This window comes from Gorilla gorilla, chromosome 10, assembly GCF_029281585.2.
Source record: "Gorilla gorilla gorilla isolate KB3781 chromosome 10, NHGRI_mGorGor1-v2.1_pri, whole genome shotgun sequence".
Classification (NCBI taxonomy): domain Eukaryota; kingdom Metazoa; phylum Chordata; class Mammalia; order Primates; family Hominidae; genus Gorilla; species Gorilla gorilla.
The window spans coordinates 142,474,576-142,496,374 of NC_073234.2; the positions used below are offsets into that span (position 1 = coordinate 142,474,576).

Genomic DNA, 21,799 nt, shown 5'->3' on the forward strand with positions numbered 1-21,799 from the left:
TGGAGACTTAACATTTAAATGTATTACAATTAGACTTTATATGTCAAAAGATGAAGCAAGAACATGAAGACACTCAGTATGCAGCCTCTGTAAACCAGCCAGAACCAGTCCACGGTCCATGGTCTTCTTATCAGGAGAGAGTTACTGAAATCAGTCTCTTGTTCAGTGAAAGCTGTCGACTTATGGAAGAGGAGGGCCAGTTAGTCAATGTCTGGTCGTAGATGAGCTTAAAATTGTTTTAATATTGCTTATCTCAAAGCCAGCACTTGTTTAGCTGCAAAAAATAAGAAAATTCTTGCGACAGTTAGAATATAGTTTACTCTTTACGTAGACTCATCCGTTGCCTGGCATGGCCTTAGGTCTTATTTATAATTTGGTATCTTATTGCTACAAAGAGTCTGTTCTGCCAGTCTTATGACCTCTATTTTAACAGTAATACTGGTCTGTTGTTGTGTCTAATTTGCAAAAGCAAGGGGATGAGACAAGCCCTGTCCAATCTCCCACTCCATCGTGGCTGGGAACTCAGTTTTTTTAAAGATTCTCTGGAGTCCCCTTAACCAAGACAGAGTCCATTCAGTGGGCTGTGAGGCTTAAGATTTTGTCTGTAGTTTACAATTCAAAAGTCTATTTTCTGCATGGCGTATTTGAGAGGAAAACAAAACCGCACCAAAATTGTTCCCCTAAAAGCTGAAGATCCCCTCTGTATACCCCCAATCAATGAGAAAGTCTATTGTTTTCTCCTTTTTTTAAATATCAATAAAAGCAGATCACATGAGTCATTTTCATGTTCAGTCAGGTTTTGAGGGTGATAATGTATTCACAGAACAGTGAAATGTCCTCAGACTGTTTTCACATACATGACTAAAATAATGTTTTGGGATATTAACCAATTTCTTTTCTCTTCTTTTTTTTTTCTTTTCTTTTCTCTCCCCTATAAATCGTAGACTCCAGTTTCTGTTCTTTTTCCAGGAGTTTATGGGGAAGGAAACAGAAGCACTTACAAGTCTTTCTGGTTATGGAAAAGAGGCCTGCAATTCAGGAGCTGGTAATCCGTACAGCCAATGCTTGAAGGTACTGGGTCCTGGGGTGAGTCCTAGCAGAGAAATTTCACTAGCTCAGTCTGCAACCGTGTTTTGACGTAAATGTCATTATCATCCCCACTCTACATAAGATGAAAGCAAAGCACAACAAGGCAAAGTTACACATTCACATTTGCACAGCCAGGGAGTAGCAAAGCCAGGAGCTGAATACAGGCAGGTTGGTTCCTGTGATGGTGAATATTATCAACTTGATTGGATTGAAGGAGGCAAAATACTGTTCTTGGTGTGTCTGTGAGGGTGTTGCCAAAGGAGATTAACGTTTGAGTCGGTGGACTGGGAGAGGCAGACCCGCCCTTAATCTGAGTGGGCACCATGTAATCACCTGCCAGCTCAGCTAGAATAAAGCAGGCAGGAGAAGATGGAAGAGCAGACTTGCTGAGTCTTCTGGCCTTCATCTTTCTCCTGTGCTGGATGCTTCCTGCCCTTGAACATCAGATTCTGAGTTCTTCAGCTTTTTGACCTTTGGACTTACACCAGTGGTTTACCAGGGGCTCTCGGGCCTTTGCCCGAGACTGAGGGCTGCATTGTCGGCTTCCCTGTTTTTGAGATTTTGGGACTGGGGCTGATCCATCACTGGCTTCGTTGCTTCTTAACTTGCAGACGGCCTATCGTGGGACTTTAACTTGTGATAGTGTGAGTCAATTCTTCTTAATAAAATCCCTTTCACATATACATCTATCCTATTAGTTCTGTCCCTCTAGAGAACCCTGAAAAACACAGTCCTAAGTCTAAATTTTTAGCCCCTGCTCTGCACAACTTCAAGATAACCTGGGCTCTCCTGTCTAATACTATGCCCAAATTCAACCAGATGAAGTAAGCACAATCCACCATTGCAGGTGCTTAGATTCAAGCAATTTCTCTGCAATTAGCTAGAGTATAATATTGCCTGTTACCCAATAATTAGGGTGCACAAGAACAAGGATCCTGATTAAAGCTGTTTTGCTTCCAATAAAGACAGGACCTAATTGCAGACCTCGCAAGATCCACTTGTTTTAAGCGGTTGATGTGTTTGTATTAATTTTGCCTGCCCCTTCTCCAATTTAATCTGGTGTCCAAGCAGTTACCACTATGAACAAAAATGTGTTCTGGCCAAAATGTGACTCTTTCTATTCTAACTGCTTTAATGCCTCGATGGTTCAGTTAAATAAGCCACGTCCACCCTTACTAGGCTCAGAATTAAATAACATAAACATTCAACAATGTTCATACATAACTTGTAAAAATGCACAAAATAATAGGTTTAGATTCTGTGAAGCTCAGTCACACTTTCATAGTGGTGTCTTCAAGAAACAGTTGAGTTATTTTATTAGCATGTTTTTAAGTTCACTGACATCGAAATTATTTTAAAGGAGATTCTTAATACTCTTTTATTCTCCTATTTATTTATGTTTTCAATCACATCTTCCCACTGCATCAGTAACACGGAAGCCTTCTGATAAGGCCACTTAATTATCAGCTGCACTGACTGGAAATGCTCCTTTATCAGCGCCTGCTTCCTTTGTGTGGCCTGGGAGGTCCCTGAAAAGTCTGCTGCGCCTGCCTTCGTTACTATTTAGACACAATTCTTAAGACACACGGGGTTTATGTCCCTTTGAAGGTTTGCTTGTCATTGTGGCTGGCTTATCACGGCTTTAAAGGGTTCTTCCTCAGCCCACCAATCCTCCGAAGAGATGATGCTTGAGACTCTAAAGATAGTCAAATAAGGCACTTTATGTGAGTGCATATGAGTCATCCTCATCAATGCTCCTGAGAAACACGAACACTGAGAGGTGCTGCTTATTCATTCTGTGAACGATTACTGGGCCCACTCCTTATCTGTAACTTCCAGAACAGTAGCACCGAGCAGGAAGGCCAGCCATGTCCCATGTAGAAATTATACTCCCGAGCTTACAATGGATGCCTTTGGGTTTTCTGGTTTCTTTTGCCTATGTTTTTTTAACTCGGTAATTAGAAGAGAACAGAGTAGAAAAATTAGACTATGTATGTTCTTTTTTTTTTCCTTTATCTATGCTGAAGTAGAGAATTACTGCGAGGTGAAATTTAAATTACTAAGAGTGATTTAAAAAAAAAAGCTCAACATGGGACTTCATGGGATGGTTTATTTTTTTCTCCTTCTTGGCTTTACCCAGTGTTTTCAGTAACAAACACTCATAGTTTCCATGGCTTATAAAAATGAAAGAATATCTTGTTTGTACCATCTCTCGCTGCTGTCTCTTCGTGTCATCTACTGTGTGTTGGGTTTGAGATTCATGATTATAATGTCATTGTCACAGACGCTACAGAAGGTGCTAAGAATCACATCCTAATGCTGTATTCTTAGGAGAATGTATGTGATTAGCCATAAAGGGGAAAGAAAACAGATTTTTATTTGATCCAGGCAGGCAGTCATTCCTGGAAACCCCCTGTACTCTGTTGGGTCACATGGACATCAGGAACTGCAAAGAAAGCTGGTAAATGTGGAAGTTACGATTATCCATGACCAGTTGGAACCCTGGGACTGGGTACATGGATGCCCTGAATGAAACCAGGCATAGTTCTGCAAGGAAGGAACCACTGAGGAACAGGAGGAAAATCTGCAGTGTTGGTCATGACCCTAGTGTTTACCTTATCCAGTGTTCCCTTTTTTTTTTTTTTTTTGAGATGGAGTTTTCCTGTTGTTGCCCAGGCTGGAGTGCAATGGTGCGATCTCGGCTTACCACAACCTCTGCCTCCTGGGTTCAAGCGATTCTCCTGCCTCAGCCTCCCCAGTAGCTGGGATTACAGGCATGTGCCAGCACGCCAGGCTAATTTTGTATTTTTAGTGGAAACGGGGTTTCTCCATGTTGGTCAGGCTGGTCTCGAACTCCCGACCTCAGGTGATCTGCCCGCCTTGGCCTCCCAAACTGCTGGGATTACAGGCGTGAGTCACCACACCCGGCCTACCTTATCCAGAGTTCTGACTCTACTCTGGGGATCTGGCCCCTACATTCTGCCCCAACCATTAAGGGACCCTGAAATTAAACCATAAGGACTTTAAAATTCTGATTCCATGGCCTCAGCTTTTGAGATTCAACACAAATGGCACAAAATCAAAGTTCCACTTACTTGGGCAGGTAGACAATCGAATGTCAACCACAAAGCTGTATTATGCTGAGCATTTTGTCTGATACTTCCAGAAAAACAAAAAACTCTTCAGTGAATGTACAGCGCTTAGACAAGCCTTCTCCCTCCCCCAAGGCATTCTTCCTAGGATAAGCACAAGACTTACCTTGTAAGATATGAGAACATTCTCAATAATAAGCGAGAAGAAATTCTTTCTCTGTCCCAGGCATTCTTGCCAAAAAAATGTGTTGCTTTACAGGGGCGGCAGGAGAAAAAAAAAAACAGGAAATATTAGCTCAAAATAGCCATTGTGAGTTATGTCTGTGTGTCGGGACCGGCTGTCTCAGTTCAGGCAGCCTCAGCCTCATGCTGTGGTCCTGGGTCTATTGTAAACAGAGAGGTCACTTCTTAAGATTCCTAAAATGACACAACTAACAATCCCTTTAGGCTAAGCATCACTCTTTCTGGTCTTCCTTTTCAGAAGTAGCTATAGCTCTTCTGAAGGACGGATCATTAAAAGAACCCTAATATAATTCTGAGAAATCTGTTTAAAGATGTTTTATTCCTCATGGAAGAAATGTACCAAATGAGCCCTGGACACAGCAGAAGAATCAGAAAAGTCACATATTTTTCTGGGTTTGGATTTAAAAGTTCACAAAAGAACCATACTCAAAATTGCTCAGTAAACCAGCTGAGCGCAGGACTGTTGGTTGCTTTCATTTCAATTGATACCATTGATGTGATCCACCTTACTCTTGCAAGAGTGGCCATAATAAAAACAATAAAAAAATAGTAGATGTTGGCATGGATGTGGTGAAAGGGAACACTTCTACACTGCTGGTGGGAATGCAAACTTATCCAACCATTATGGAAAACAGTGTGGAGATTCCTTAAAGAACTAAAAGTAGAGCTGGGTGTGGTGGCTCACGCCTGTAATCCCAGCACTTTGAGGGGCCGAGGCGGGCGGATCACGAGGTCAGGAGATTGAGACCATCTTGGCTAACACGGTGAAATCCCGTCTCTACTAAAAATACAAAAAATCAGCCAGGTGTGGTGGCGGGCACCTGTAGTCCCAGCTACTTGGGAGGCTGAGGCAGGAGAATTGCTTGAACCCGGGAGGCGGAGGTTGCAGTGAGCGGAGATCGTGCCACTGCCCTCCATCCTGGGTGACAGAGCGAGACTCTGTCTCAAAAAAAAAAAAAAAAAGGAACTAAAAGTAGAACTACCATTTGATAAAGCAATCCCACTACTGGATATCTACCCAGAGGAAAAGAAGTCATTATATGAAAAAGATACATGTGAAGCACAATTCACAATTGCAAAAATGTAAAACCAACTGAAACGCCTATCAATCAATGAGGGGATAAATAAATATATATATACACACACATACATAAATATATGTGTGTGTGTATATATATATATATATATACACACACACTATGGAATACTACTCAGCCATAAAAAGGAATGAATTAATGGCATTTGCAGCAACCTGGATGGGATTGGAGGCTATTATTCTAAGTGAAGTAACTCAGGAATGGAAAACCAAACATCGTATGTTCTCACTCATAAGTGGGAGCTAAGCTATGAGGATGCAAAGGAGTAAGAATGACATAAGGACTTTGGAGACTTAGGGTGAAAGGGTTGGAAGGGGGTGAGGGATAAAAGACCGCAAACTGGGTGCAGTGTATACTACTTGGGTGATGGGTGCACCAAAATCTCACAAATTACCACTAAAGAACTTACTCATGTCACCAAACACCACCTGTTCACCAAAAACCTATGGAAATAAAAAAATTAAAAAATAAAAATAAAAATTAAAAGTTCACAGAAGAACCAAACTCAGAAATGCTCAGTAAACCAGCTGAGCAGGGATAGAAGCAGATGACTGTTGGTTGTTTCCATTTCAGTTGATGTCATTGATGTGTCTAGACAACATACCCTTTCTAAGGTGGGAGATGCGTATCTTCAAACATTGGCACTACGGGTAGTGTAGAGAGATGCTCCCACCAGGAGAATCCTGGGGAACTGAGAGCAATGAAGGAAACCAACTATTGACATCTCCCATCTCATGCCTTAGCTTCCCACAGGGACAAATTCAAGTGGGCAAGAATATAAGCAGAATCCTAGACTCCAGTAATGTTATGATGTTATTCTCTCTCTCTAGCTAGCCACACATGTAGTTGAGTTAGTGTTAACTAAAGAGGTGTGTGGTGTGATTCTACTGCTCTGAGAAAAAGAATTAGTCAAGAAACAGGCAAGTGTAGTTTCAAAAGCCAAGAACCCTGACCAGAATGTATTAGAATACTTTTTTTTTTTTATTCTGGGAAGAAAAAAATAAAAGTCAGGAATGAATGCTTTTCTGGGTCAAATAAAAACCTTTTTTTGTTTTGTTTTGTTTTTTGATGGAGTTTTGCTCTTGTTGCTCAGGCTGGAGTGCAGTGGCGTGATCTAGGTTCACTGCAACCTCCACCTCCTGGGTTCAAGCAATTCTTTTGCCTCAGCCCCCCAAGTACCTGGGATTACAGGCATGAGCCACCACACCCAGTTAATTTATTTTATTTTATTTTATTTTATTTTATTTTACTTTATTTTATTTTAGTAGAGATGGGGTTTCACCATGTTGGTCTGGCTGGTCTCAAACTCCTGACCTCAAGTGATTCACCCACCTCGGCCATCCAAAGTGCTGGGATTATAGGCATGAGCCATTGCACCTGGCCATGGCCAAAAACCTTGTATTTTTATTTTTTGGCTAATCACATGTCTTCTGAAAAGGATACGGCTATTGGGATGTGATTTTGTTTTTTTGTTCTTCCCAGGAAAAAGTATTCTTAGCTAGAAGAGGACACAGAATAAACGGTGTTTTGTGTGTTCAGGGGTACAGGGAGGGTGAATTTGGCCAAGCAGCTTGTTTGGAGAAGGCATCCTTAATAAGTGGAAGAAAGGTCTAAGCGGACTTTAGAGGCCTGTTTTTTTCTATCAATGTTGGGTTTGGATTTCTTGCAAATTTAAGCTTATGAATGAACTTGACTTTATCAAAGTGAGGACCAAGCCCATTTTGTCCATGCCTCTCATCAAAGAGGGCCTCACACTTACAATTCTGTTTATAAGGGTATTTTTCTCCAAATGAAATTACACACACAATTTTTTTTTCACTAGAAAACATCAAACTAATATCTTATGACTAGACTCAAGGAGTTGACAGTATTTGTATACCTACAATTACGTTGCAGAAAGTAAACCATATTGTATTATATTTCAATGTGTGTGTTGAAATTTAACTAATCTCATTCTTACCCTGAGTAGCCATGGAAAATTAGAAAGAATGTAAAACAAAGCAACAACAATTACACCGGGAACCTTACCACAGGAAAATCATATCTTACAGAATCTATAGAGATATTTATACCTGGTTGGCTTAGCCTCTCTTCATCCCTGAGTTTCTGTTTGACTGTATCATATTATTGCCCTGAATCTGTTGTCATAGTATCTAGGAGCAAAAGATTCCAATTCCCCGGTAGAGACATACTTCACTATGGCACTAGCTTAATTTTCATCAATGCCCTTTATCACTCCTTCTGGGTCAATTGTAACATTCTTTAAACTATACCCCAAAATCCATTGAGCTCAATGTTTAGTCTTGCTGATGGATATTAGTATGCAGAGAGTCTCACACATTGTCATACTGATGACTAGATAATCCTTCCATAATATTGTGTTTGCCCTGCATAGCATTAAACTCCTTTTCCATTGAGTGATTTAATAATACAATGTGGATTTTGCTTATTGTTGACAATTAGAATTCTGACAATATTAGCTTTGCATTGCAACATATCAGCAACTGGCTAAGTCTGACTTATAGACAGATCATTTGGGGCACATGAGTTTGCAATTCTTGTTGACAACATAAAGATACAATGTAATGTAAATTGGATAATCAAAATTGGATATCATACTTCTTAAAGGGCTTGTGGCTCATTGGTATCCCACAGTAATATGATTGAAAAGCGTTAGTCTAGTTCAAGATGGCTGAAAGATTATTTTCTCTCTACAGATTCTAAACATATGCTGTAGCATTTTTTTCTTATGCAGACTGACACCTATTCACAGAGTGAGCATCTGTTGATTGGTGCCTGTTGCTTTTGCATTCAAGATATTCTCAAATCATTCCCTGACTCTTGAGTGTTATCAGTATTGTTATTATGTATTGAATTATATTTCTGCAGAAACTCTTCTGAGGGTTTTATATAGATTATCTCATTTGATCCTCAGAATTGCCTCATAAGATAGATACTTTTCTAATCCCCATTTTATACCTGAAGAAACTGAATCTTAGAAAGATGATAGGACTTGCTTAAGACCTCTTAGCCAGTAAGAATATGAATCAGGATTTATTCTAGGTAGGAAATGAAACCACCTGTATCAATATGATGTAACCACTTTTTTTAGAAATTTCTTGTCCCAGAAAATAAGACCATATAACGAATAAACGACTATTGAATATGTCAGAATATTTTGTAAATCAATTTACCCAGGACATTAGTTTGCTCACCTGAGTAAACAGTTATTTTATCAGTCAATAGTTTACTAATGAATACTCTTACCTGGCTGTGTCCACCAGTCCTAAATTATTATGTCAAAAATGATACAAAATTCAACCAGTTCTGACTTCAAAAGCCCCATCTTAGAGAAATTGAACCCAGGCACCCACATGATATAAATATTCTATTTTGCCTGCGCCCTTTTGAAACATTGCTAAGATTCTCTCAAGGCCTCCTTGATACAGTAAGTTTAAGTTTAATCCATTCATCTTTGGTTGATCAATATAATAGGAATATATTAGGTTTGTGGCAAAAACCGCAGTTGCTTTTGCACCAACCTAGTAATATTTTCTGGTGGTCTTACTGGGCAAGTAGACTCTGAACACAAGGCAGACAGCTATCATTGTGACACAGAACTGATCGTTGCAGTATATAGCGTCCTGGTGCCATAAACAGACTGTAACTCCGAGAACAGGACTTCGACTTTTAATTGTTGAGCTTGCCATTTCTCTACCGTTTCTCTTGCCATTTGCCTACTTCTGTCACTAATGTCCTTTCAGATAAATTTGTGTGTTTGTAGCCACTACATTCATGTTAATCTCCTATAGGAGTAATATGGATCTAATACGCTGTGCCACACCTGGCTGGCTTCCTCTGGTTTAGCAATCCCTGAGGCCAGGTGAGATGGTTAGCCAGACTCTGCAGTTCAGAATGAGAAAGTCCACTTGGCTAACACACCCACAGCCATGACACGCAATTTGTTCTCTAACAGTAATAAAGCTGATAATTTGACCTTTAATTGCCATATCTCATATCTCCATTTGTTTAGGACCCAATGGAGAAGATGGGTGAGATTTAGGAGGGACCGTCTCAGAAACCCCAACAGTGGTGGCTGCCAGAATATGGTGGCCCGAATTCTCCATTAGGGCCTCTGTGCTTCGTTCCCGTGTCCCCTGTAGACCTCACAAGTTGTAGGAACTTAATCAGGATTTGTTATTGTTAATGAGAGTGGTAAAGTCCTACAGAGAGAGTCCCAGAAGATAGACCTGCTAAATGTACACAGAAAAAAACCTGAGAAATCGGCCTGAGCTGAGACTCTCTTGTGTTCGTAAGGGGATCCTGGGTATGGCTTGACTTGAGGATCTTGTGGGCAATGAAGACAGAACATTGCCTAAATAAATAAATCGGCTAAATTAGTTCCTGGTTCAAACAGAGACAGCGGGACCTAAAGGAGCATCGCAGCAGAGGCAGCCCGGCACCTCCCCAGTGCCTTCAGAATCCATCCCAATAGGATCCGAGGTAGAAGCACCCTGCTGCGCTCCGTAATCATTCTTTTCAGCATGAATCCACCTCCTTCCTTCTCAAAAGCTAATTTCTGAACAGGAAAGAATATCCAACTTAGAAAAGCTTTTCAATATCCTGCATGTCTCTCTTTTTTTCTTGTTTCCTTGTCCTGCCTCAATTCTGGGTGAGTGACGTGCTAATGGATAAGCATTTGCCTTTCTTCTATCTTCTCACCGAGGAAATGCTCTGGCTTGAGGAAAGGTTGCTGGCTTGCCTTGCTCTCTCTCTCTCTCTCTCTCTCTCTTTTTCTTCTTTGCTTTCTTTCATCTCTTCACCAAAGAACTGCCATACTCCACTGATTGATGGGGTAAAGTGCTATGGTGGTTAAATGGCTCAAATGCTTTTGGTTCTGTAACACCAAAATGCCCAGTGTGGCAGAGGAGGAACAGCTTCTTTTGATTCTTCAAACCAGAAAGATAAACATGCATTCACACAAACACACTCACACAAACACACTCACACACATGCAAACACACACACAGACATATATGCACCTATGCAAATACACAGACATACACATATTAACACATATATATACACACACATACACATATACACAGGCATGCACACCTATGCACACACCTACAAACATATACACAGACACAGAAACACACACACACACAAACACACACAGACACAGAAACGCACACACATATACACGCCTACAAACATCTACACACACATACACACACATACAAACATATTCACACAGAAACACATATACATACACACATACGTGCACTGAAATACACGCATATATGCATGTGCACACATTTATGCAGACACATACATGGCAAGTGCTGGCAACAAAGGTGGAGGAGTTGGGCCATGACGTAAAGAGGAAAAACACACAAGGTTTTCATTTCTTCATCACAGGAGTGACTGTTCGGGTTATACTGTGACGGTTTCACAACACCTTTGTCCTAATAAAAATCATCAGTGATCTCCAGGTCCTGTTGCTCAACATGTGAGGAGAGAAAAAGTCCAGGTTTATCTTCCTTTGCTTCTTAGGCCTGCAGCTTCGAGCGTTTGCCCCTCACTTAGCATGCTGCTCCGAGAAAAGAAACATTAGGTAATTAATTTGAATTCCCAGAAATGTGCTTGCAACCTCGATGCAGGCCCAGCGGCTTCCAGGGAGCTCCCTGCCTTGGCCTTGCCTTTGTGCCTGGCTCTCGCATGGAATTCAGACTCCTAGCTGTCCCGTGGCTCTGTTAACTTACATGAAATATTTTTGATTCACCCTGAAAATATCTGTAATATGCTGCATTATTTCTGAGCTGTATGAGGAGTTCATACGCAAGGAAAGTTTTATTTCACTAAATAAACCATTGGAAGAGCCATTTATGTTCAAATCATTAAGACATGCAGTTTGGGAGATGAAAGAAAATAAACACTATCACTGGAGGCTCTTTCGGTTTCAAGCAATGATGAAAATGTAGCTCGAACACGTCAAGAAAGGTATTGGTTTTTATACTCATTTCTCCATTTCCCTTTTTTTTTTTTTTTTTTTTTGAGACGGAGTCTGTAACCCAGGCCAGAGTGCAGTGGTGCGATCTTGGCTCATTGCAACCTCCACCTCCCGGGCTCAAGCTATTCTCCAGCCTCAGCCTCCCAAGTAGCTGGGATTACAGGTGCGTGCCACGGTGCCCAGCCTAAATTTCTTATCTGCTCTTTTACTGTGGCTTCCCTTCTAAGCCCGGGACTGACCTTTGAGATTACCCATGAAATCCTCACGCTGACACCATCAGTGGTACCAGCAGTAAGGTGTTTTCTCTTTCTTTTTCCTGCAGTTCCACAAAACCTCTCGAATCTAGATTCATTTGGGCTGATGGAGAATATATCCAGCCCAGAAGCAATCACAGGGCCTGAAAATAAAGTGAGGCTCTCACTGGCTGGCTGTGATTTCTAGGCCCACTTCCGTAGGCAGAGTGAGGGTGGGTTGAGGCAGCTAGTGAGCAACCACGCAGCAGTTGAACAATTTCAGGTCTGAGCTCCAGGACTTATGGCTTTGAAATAACTGATAAAATTGTATGGAGAATGGGATTGTCAAAAATAAAAAAGAAAGAAAGAAAGAAAGAAAGAAAGAAAGAAAGAAAGAAAGAAAGAAAGAAAGAAAGAAAGAAAGAAAGAGGGAGGGAGGGAGGGAGGGAAGCAGGAAGGAAGGAAGGAAGGGAGGGAGGGAGGAAGGGAGGGAAAGAAAGAGAGAGAGAGAGAAAGCAAGCAAGCAAGCAAGCAAGCAAGCAAGAAAGAAAGAAAGAAAGAAAAAGAAAAGAAAGAAAGAAAGAAAGAAAAAAAGAAAACACCATGTAGTTTGGTATCTCTATCACTAATTCTTTTGTTCATTCTCTGTTATGGCTTCAAAAAGAGAAGAAAATATTTTTCAATCTTTTAACCCCTAATTCTGACATTGACCACCCCCTTTCTCCACCCCAGGGGTGATCTTTTTCTGTCCACACTGTGCGACATCATTTAAATATCCAACCACGCCACATCTTTTGAGTCCCAGACCTCTGATTGGTTGTCCTTGGTTTTCTCATTTTGTTCTTTTTTTATGTTTTGATTTGTTTCATGTGGCCTTCTCTAAGCTGGTAGAAATGGAACCACACCTGCATTAGTGTTTGCACGCCACAGCCCTGTATTTATGGAGTGATTGAGGAAACTCCCAGGAGGAAGCGGAGGCAAACTCCCCTTTCCAGGCCCTGCTGCTATCCTCCTTCACAGAGCAAAGCCACTTTCTTCCTTTAGGAGGTGTCCATGGATGCCTGTGGGCCATCATTTCACCCTTAAACACAACAGCCTCCTCATCAGTCATTCTAACACTGCTTCAGTTTTCCACCAACTTTCGCAACCCGAGCGTGTCAGCCAGGGCCTTGGGAGCCGGTTACTCAAAGGGACTGTGGACCTTGAAGCACAAACAAAATGCAACAAACAAAAATCTTCGACAGCTGATCTGAAGCAATATGCAGACAGCAGCACTTTGTTTAGATTTGTCCATGCCTATTTCTAATCTTAGCAGCACAGACTTTAAAGGTGATACATTCCCTGTGTCTACTAAGGGAAAGCCGTTCCTCTCATTGTTTATTTTAAAACTATAACCTTTAAGCTTGGATATAGGGAAAAAGAAAGGAAAGTTTCCATAATTGGAATCGTGTATTTCTAATCTTAATCAGTACTCCATTTAACCCTTGCGGAATATTTGTGTGGGTACAAAGTCACATGTAAAAATACCTTGGTTTTGTGAAGCTTCAGCTTTAAAACACTGTTGAGTCAGAAAAAGAGAAATCCTTTTCATTCATAATGCAGGAAGCTACCCATTGGGGAAATAAGTGCTTTTAAATATTTAGTATGATTTAATCATAGATTATATAATCTTCCTTTTTTGATAAAAAAATTGTCATTCACATTTATTCAGATATCAATCCCAATATTACTTTAAAGAAGCTGAAGGCATAGAAATAGCTATTATGACACCAGTTATAAACAAGAAAGTTTGATCCATGAACACGGTTTTCAGGTATATGTGAGCTTTCATTTGAAAAAGGTTGATTCGGTTCTCTCCATATGCCATGGACTTGGCAAAGTTTTTTTTTTTTCCTAAATAGTATCTCATTTTTTTCCTATCAACCTTAGAAAATAGTTATTAGCATGACCATTTTAAAAAAGAATTTTAAAACTTATAACCTCTAGGAAAGTTGCCCAAGGTCACATGGCTAATAAGGATTGGATATGGGTTTTGTCACATAAGGTGCTATGCTATGCTAACAAATACCTAAAATATTGGTTTATCTTTGCTCACTTGCCAATTGTGTTAAAGCAGGGTCTTGATAAAATTCCAATAGCATTTCCTACTTCCCTTCTTTCTTTCAGTATTTATTTTTTTCCTTAAGTATCTACAAAATAGGGAACTCCTCAAAGTCAGGCTAAAATCATAACTTTACAAGATTCTTTTCTTCTTTTATTTATCTTTTGGTGAGACCTAGAATAAAAAATTTTCTTTCAAGTTACTATTTTGCCTACTTTGAGGCAAAACATGATTCTTTTTTCTTAAAAATTTCATCACAAAATTCTGGGTAGCTGGGATTTAAATACTACTTGGCATAATGACTGATCACTTTTTAAAAGAGCCTCATCTGCTTTGTTAAATTAGTTCTGAATTCTGAAAGCCTGCTGTCATTATACAGATAGAATCATTTTTGTAAAATGTACAATTGTTTGTTGCTTTTGTTCTCCTGATTTATTTACTGACTTAGTTTACCAATTATTTATAGTTAATATTTTATGAGAGATTTTATTCTGAAACACAGCTTTCTTCTCTGGTCCTATTTCTAATGAACATTAATGATATAATATGTATGCCATTTTAAGCCTGTTTTCTCATCTGGTAAGGTGACATATTGACTTAGATGGTTTCATTTAAGAGCCCAGGAAAATCATAAGAGTTAATGAGTGTGTATTTTGCATCTTACATTACCATAGGTAAGGGATGGAGACACAGACATGCATAAGACACAATCCTGTATTTACTTTTTAATTGTAAATATGCTAACATTTTAGAGAGACAAATACACATCTAGACACATTATTATTAAGCTGTGTGGAAAGATCAATATCAGCCACAAAATTCAGTCAGGATAGAGATAAGGAAGGATCCGGGGTACACATCTGGAGGGAGATGATTGATAAGAGAAAGGAAGGAAGCTGTGATGATTGAATATCAGGTGTCAACTTGATTGGATTGAAGGATGCCCAGATGGCTGGTAAAGTGCTGTTTCCTGGGTGTGTCTGGGAGGATGCTGCCAGAGGAGACTGACATTTGAATCAGTGGACTGGGAGAGGAAACCCTCCCTCAACATGAGTGGGCACCATCCATGCTGCACGCATGCTTCCAAGCAGGCGGAAGAAGGTGGGAGGACGTTGCTTGTTGGGTTTTCTGGCTTCCTTCCGTCTTTCTCCCATGCTGGATGCTTCCTTCCACTCCTCCTGCTCTTGGACATCAGACTCCAGGTTCTTCAGCCTTGGTATTCTTGGACTTACACCAATGGTTTGCCGGGGGCTCTCAGGCCTTCCGCCACAGACTGAAAACTGCACTGTTTGCTTCCTTGCTTTTGAGTGTTTTGTACTGGGACTGAGCCACTACTGGCTTCCTTCTTTCTGAGCCTACAGGCAACCTGTCATGGGACTTGGCCTTGTGATTGCGTTAGCCAATTCTCCCTAATAAGCTCCCTTTTTTATAAACATATATACTATTAGTTCTGTCCCTCTGGAGAACACTGACTAATACATAAATCCAGAGTTTCTAATCCCAGACACAATTAATAGAATGAGAAAGAAATAACGTTCTGTGTAAAACTACAAGTTTCCGGCACATAAAATATGACGCAGTAACTGCAAATAAAGTTGTATAAATAGTATCAGTGGTTTTCACTTAATTAGCACATACTAGGTTTCAGGGCTTTGGATTCATTCTACTTGCAAAGAAATTATACAATGAAGGTACAGTTATTACGTGCCCATTCAATTTAAGAAACAGGGATATAGGTAATTTCACATAGCTGTGAAATGTGCTAAATATTAGAATACATCCAGCTAAATATTATCATCATATCCAAGCAGCCTGACACTTGATTAATTTTCTCAACCTGACTGTTCATTGCTACCATATAAAAGAGTATATACGTGCTTCAGCACCTTCCAGACCAACTAAGTCAGAAATCCTGGAAGTAGGATCTCAGCAACTGAAGGTTGCATTCTTAAGTCTTACATTGCCCTAACTATCTGTATGGAGACCCTTGGCTAACATATTTAGACTCTGGGATGTTTTGTCAGAATAGCGGGGTACTCAACAAAGAGAGTGAAATGCACTGATTGATGTTTTGTAAGAGTATTGTGGCTGCACTATGGAGCTATGGAGAATGAATGGCAATGAGACAATATTTGAGGCAAGTCAAAGTGTTGTGTGTTTATTCCTCCAGTTGAGGAAGAGTTGATTAAGGAGAAAAATGGGATAGTTTTGCTGACAGGGGAATAAATAGGATCAATTGGAGAAATGTTCTGGAGACTGGTAGGCGTGCCTTGATTGACTGGCTTCGGAGTTGGAAAGACGAAAGGATGACTTCAGAACTCTCAGTGGGGTGGAACGTGAATGGTGGGTTACACTTTTGTCCAAGACAAAGACACATAAATAGAAGCAAATTCAGGAGGAAAGTGATGAGACCTTTGGAGTTTTTGTAAAGTTCGAGTCACCTACATATATTCAAATGGAGACGTCTAGGATGTATCTGGTGACATACGTTTACGAAGAGGGATAAGTTAAGCCTGAGAGTAATTATTTGACACTCAACATTACAAAGATAAGGATTGTTTGGGATCACCAAAGGAAAGTAGATGGATTCAGAAGAACAGGGAGGAAGTGAAGCATCTTTATCTGTGCCCTTGTGCCTCTTCCTCCATCAAGAGCCAGATTCCTATGGCACAAATTTAGTAACAAGAAGTTATGAGAAGTTTTGGGTACTCAATCTATTGTCTAATATCTATTAATCATAGACATCCTTGGCTAGTCTAGTTTTTTAAGGTCATTCACTTTGTTAAATGAAATTTGTGGAATTATATTGAATGTTTAAAATTTTAAAATGGTTTTAAAGTTTCGTCCTTTAAATATCTAAATATACTAAATTAAGTCAGGTAGAAATTATTGTGGTCTTCCTCTTTAAGCTCTAAAATGCCCATTTGAACATTTTTTTAAAACCCATACAAGCTTTTCACAGTGGCAGTACCATAGCCAAGGAGGTTTATCTGAGGTGTAATTTTTTTTATATACTTTAAGTTTTATACTTTTTATTTTTATACTTTAAGTGAACAACGTGCAGGTTAGTTACATATGTATACATGTGCCATGTTGGTGTGCTGCACCCATTAACTCGTCATTTAACATTAGGTATATCTCCTAATGCTATCCCTCCCTATCTGAGGTGTAATTATTGCATGAAAATTTTTCCCAATACTCGGTCAATTTCCCAATACTATTTCAATGATGACTTGAAATAGAGTCAACATTGGCAATCTTTGACAGTCTCTATGGAGACTGAACTTTAAAAAAAATAATAATAAAGTAATAAAACCCCACACAGGTACAATAAACACCACACATGTGCAAGGTGCATATTCAGAAAAGAATGAAGGAAAACCAGGAGAGTGCACTGCAATAGATCCTACTTTCAAGTAGAGACGATCAACAACAGAGTCAGTGCGAACTAAACAGTATCCATTTCATTTTCAACAGGAGGATGTTTCTGTTCTTAGGGAGGGCAGCTTCAGGTGGCTAACGTGTGGGCATCGACGTCCTGGATGCTGCTGTCACCACAGTGACTCACACCAAGAGTACAGTGACAAATAGAAACACGGGGAACATAAAAACCTCAATCCGGGCCGGGTGTGGTGGCTCACGCCTGTAATCCCAGCACTTTGGGAGGCCGAGGTGGGCGGATCACAAGGTCAGGAGATCGAGACCATCCTGGCTAACACAGTGAAACTCTGTCACTACTAAAAATACAAAAAATTAGCCGGGCGTGGTGGCGGGTGCCTGTAGTCCCAGCTACTCCGGAGGCTGAGGCAGGAGAATGGCGTGAACCTAGGAGGCGGAGCTTGCGGTGAGCCGAGATTGGGACACTGCTCCAGCCTGAGCGATAGACCGAGACTCCTCCTCAAAAAAAAAAAAAAAAAAAAGACCTCAATCCTATATTCAGATCCTGCAAAAGAAGCGGCACAGCCAGGCAGGGAAGGTAGAAAAACCAGCCCACGATAGGAGAGACTCAAGCAGTAAAAACAATCTGAATATTATCAGTTTGGAAGCAATGTGAGTGGTTGCTAAAATTAGCTAATATGTGACTTGTATGTGAAGAGCATGGGTAGGAAGCTTACTTCATAGGAAGAGAATGGACTTAGTATCCCCCTAATAGAGAAACTCTAGAAAAATGCTGCATAGGCATATTTGGTGAAAACAGCCATGTTTCTTGTATCTCCAAATCCACAGCCAGCCAAAAATCTCTGCTCAACAAACAAATTTGCCTGGAATTGTAACTGCAATTTGTTGAACATGATATAATTTTCTTAATGGGTCTTGAAATCCTACAATGATTTTATTAATTCTACATTTATTAATGTTAATTTATAAATCATCTTATTTTTATTTTTAAGAATATTTTTGTGTTATGTTTAGGAATAAGTTGATAGTAGTGGGATTGTGAAGTGCAATAATTAAGGTAATTTCACATATTATATGACAGGCTTGTCTTTCAATGCCAAATAAACTGGGAATTAAAAAATAAATTTTAGAATGTGTGCTTTTTGGCTGGGCGCGGTGGCTCAAGCCTGTAATCCCAGCACTTTGGGAGGCCGAGGCGGGCAGATCACGAGGTCAGGAGATCGAGACCATCCTGGCTAACAGGGTGAAACCCGTCTCTACTAAAAAATACAAAAACATTAGCAGGGAGTGGTAGCGGGCGCCTGTAGTCCCAGCTACTCGGGAGGCTGGGGCAGGAGAATGGCGTGAACCCAGGAGGCGGAGGTTGCAGTGAGCCGAGATTGCGCCACTGCACTCCAGCCTGGGCGACAAAGCAAGATTCCGTCTCAAAAACAAAAACAACAACAACAATAACAAAAGAATATGTGCCTTTTAATTTGAAAATATATGTTTAAAAACCATTGAATTCGTTATGAGAAATTGAGGTTTCTATATTTAGGAGTTTAATATGCTGTATTAGCTGAGATTATCAAATTACTTGGGATAGTTTTCTAATAAGGCATGTGAACTGCTTAAGATGAGAGTTACATATATGACATTTTAAAAAATGGTTAAAGTATTTAAAGATATGGTCAGGCACAGTGGCTTATGCCTATAATCCCAGCACTTTGGGAGGCCAAGGCGGGTGGATTACTTGAGGTCAGGGGTTCAAGACCAGCCTGGCCAACATGGTGAAATCCTGTCTCTACTAAAAATACAAAAATTAGCCAGGTGTGGTGGCACATGCCTGTAATCCCAGTTACTCAGGAAGCTGAGGCAGGAGAATCGCTTGAACCCGGGAGGCAGAGGTTGCAGTGAGCTGAGATCATGCCATTGCACTCTAGCCTGGGCGACAGAGCAAGACTCCATTTTGAAAAAAAAAAAAAAAAAAGATATTCAATCAAATTATTTAAACTCTTCTTAACATTTTTATATAGAATGTGTATGTTTATCAATAGCTTTGTAAACAGAATAATAAGACTTTTAAGTCAAAATCAAATGTTTAAATATAACTTAAATCCTGATTGCTTTAATTTAATGAAGTAATTTTAATGAACACACAGTCTCAAACAGTTTTTTCTGTGCACAAAAACTACCCTTAAAATAACCCGAACCAACATTGACTGTAAAATTTATGAAGGGAAATGGACACAAACAAATCCTAATCCTGAGATTGTTGGATGGGACTAGGTCATGGAGACAGCCCTCTCCTCAGCTGAAATGTCAGAAGTAATCAATGAAGGAGCTGAGACTGCCAGGAGTGCTCTTAAAGGCACTGTCCCTGGTGGGAAAAAATAAAGAAGCACAAGACCTCTACTGCAAAAACATCAGTTGTGTGCTAACGCCACCAGTGTTTGCTCAAAGGAACTGATTGCTAAATTTCTGAGTAAATTGTAAAGCATTAGCAGCACAAAATGATCCATTGTGGGAGAATTTACACCAAAGAAATTGACAAACACCACAAATCAAGGCTGTTTTCCCACCCCTCTCAGACAGCTGGTGGATAAACAAGCATCCGTACATGGCAGAATAGAGTTTTGTAAATTTTGAATACGTACATCTATAATATATCACTTCATACTCTGTATTGATGCCATTCAAGAGTATATGCCAAATGCACTGGGAACAGACCTGTGCAGGGAAGGGTGCAATGGTGGTAAGGGTTGCCACACAGGGTGATGGGAAGTCTTTGGGTTATGAGGGCAGATCCCTCATGAATGCCTTGGTGCTGTCCTCCCAGTGGCGAGTCCCAGCTCTTTTGAGTCTGGATTAGTTATCATAGGAGTGGACTAGTTCCCAGGAGAAAGAGTTGTTATAAAGCCAGGTGGCCTGCTTCACCTTTGACCCTCTTCTGTACCAAGTTGTGAGGCAGCAAGAAAGCCCTCACCAGAGCCAGGGCCATGCCCTTGATTGACCCAGCCTGCAGAACCATGAGCTGAAAAAATGCACTTTTAAAATAAATTACAGAGTCTCAGGTATTCTTTTGTAGCAACACAAAACAGACTAAGACAGTGATACAGTTGAGATTTGCACCCAGGGAATTGAACTCCCGAGTTCCTTCCTAATCACTGAGCCCTGCACATAATTACACACACATGCATATCAAGGCACACATATAACAGCACAGCAATATACACTTCACTCTGCATTTGTAGTTTATGACATATAGTAAATAAAAAAAATATCTCTGAGCATAGAAGCTTCCATACCTCCCACCCTCTTTTTTTTATTTATTTATTATACTTTAAGTTTTAGGGTACATGTGCACATTGTGCAGGTTAGTTACATATGTATACATGTGCCATGCTGGTGCGCTGCACCCACTAACTCGTCATCTAGCATTAGGTATATCTCCCAATGCTATCCCTCCCCCCTCCCCCCACCCCACCACAGTCCCCAGAGTGTGATATTCCCCTTCCTGTGTCCATGTGATCTCATTGTTCAATTCCCACCTACAAGTGAGAATATGTGGTGTACCTCCCACCCTCTTATCCCATCTGTGAATCCCAAGTTCAGGGATATTAAATTGCTTTTGAAGCTGCATTTATCATCCAAATATAAGAAAAGCCTGCATTCTCAAGAGTAATAGTCAATTGTCACTGAGATTTGTGGAGCATGGATTTGCTGTTTCTTTCCTATTAAAATTAAGCTGCTCCTGACAAGAAAGAGGCCCAGGAAGTGGGGAATTGTAACATGAGCATCTGAGAGTGAAATCTTGCCACACAAGCAGGTGTGGGCTGCTGCTTACTTCTTCAGCTCCAAATCTGGGATCAATGAAGCAACAATAAAACCCAGGAGACTGAAAACCATGTTGTTTCTTGGGTCCTGTGGTTCTTGGCCAGTCTACCTTCTCTCCACTTTTCACAGCCTTCTCATGTTGTTTTATTTTTTTGTTGTTTAATAGATATGTCTAGGATTTTTAGTTGTTCTTGTAGAGAAGAATAAAGTAAGTCCATTCCACCTTTCCAAAAGTGGAAGCTCAATGTTATTTATTTATTAATTTATTTATTTATATCTATAATTGTATTTAAGCCATCTCTAGCATAAGTTTGCCCAGAGAGCAAGTATAGGTAGAGAGAGAAGAGGCTAGTAAACCGAACCATGGAGCAACTTCCTTGTTTAGAACAGGTACCATTGGCTGGGCACAGTGGCTCACGCTTATAATCCCAGCACTTTGGGAGACTGAGACAGGAGGATTGCTTGAGCTCAGGAGTTCCAGACCAGCCTGAGCAAAAGAGTGAGACCCTGTCTCTACTAAAAATATAAAAATTAGCTTGGCATGGTGGCATGCACCTGTGGTCCCAGCTACTCAGCGGGCTGAGGTGGGAGGATTGCTGAGCTGGGGAGGCTGCACTGAGCCATGATCATGCCACTGCACTCCAGGCTGGGTGACAGAGTCAGACCCTGTCTCAAAAACAAAAAAAGTGCCTCTGTTACATGGTAACAATTTC

General features: G+C 40.4%; 1 long non-coding RNA gene across 1 annotated transcript in view; it reads left to right on the plus strand.

Moving 5' to 3' along the window:
- The first annotated feature begins 979 nt into the window (after nucleotides 1-979).
- Nucleotides 980-21,799, plus strand: part of LOC134756532 (uncharacterized) — a 30,987-nt gene continuing 10,167 nt past the window's right edge. Inside the window, exon 1 of the long non-coding RNA XR_010129279.1 lies at nucleotides 980-1,071. This is a non-coding gene — a long non-coding RNA (uncharacterized lncRNA). The remainder of the gene's footprint in view (nucleotides 1,072-21,799) is intronic.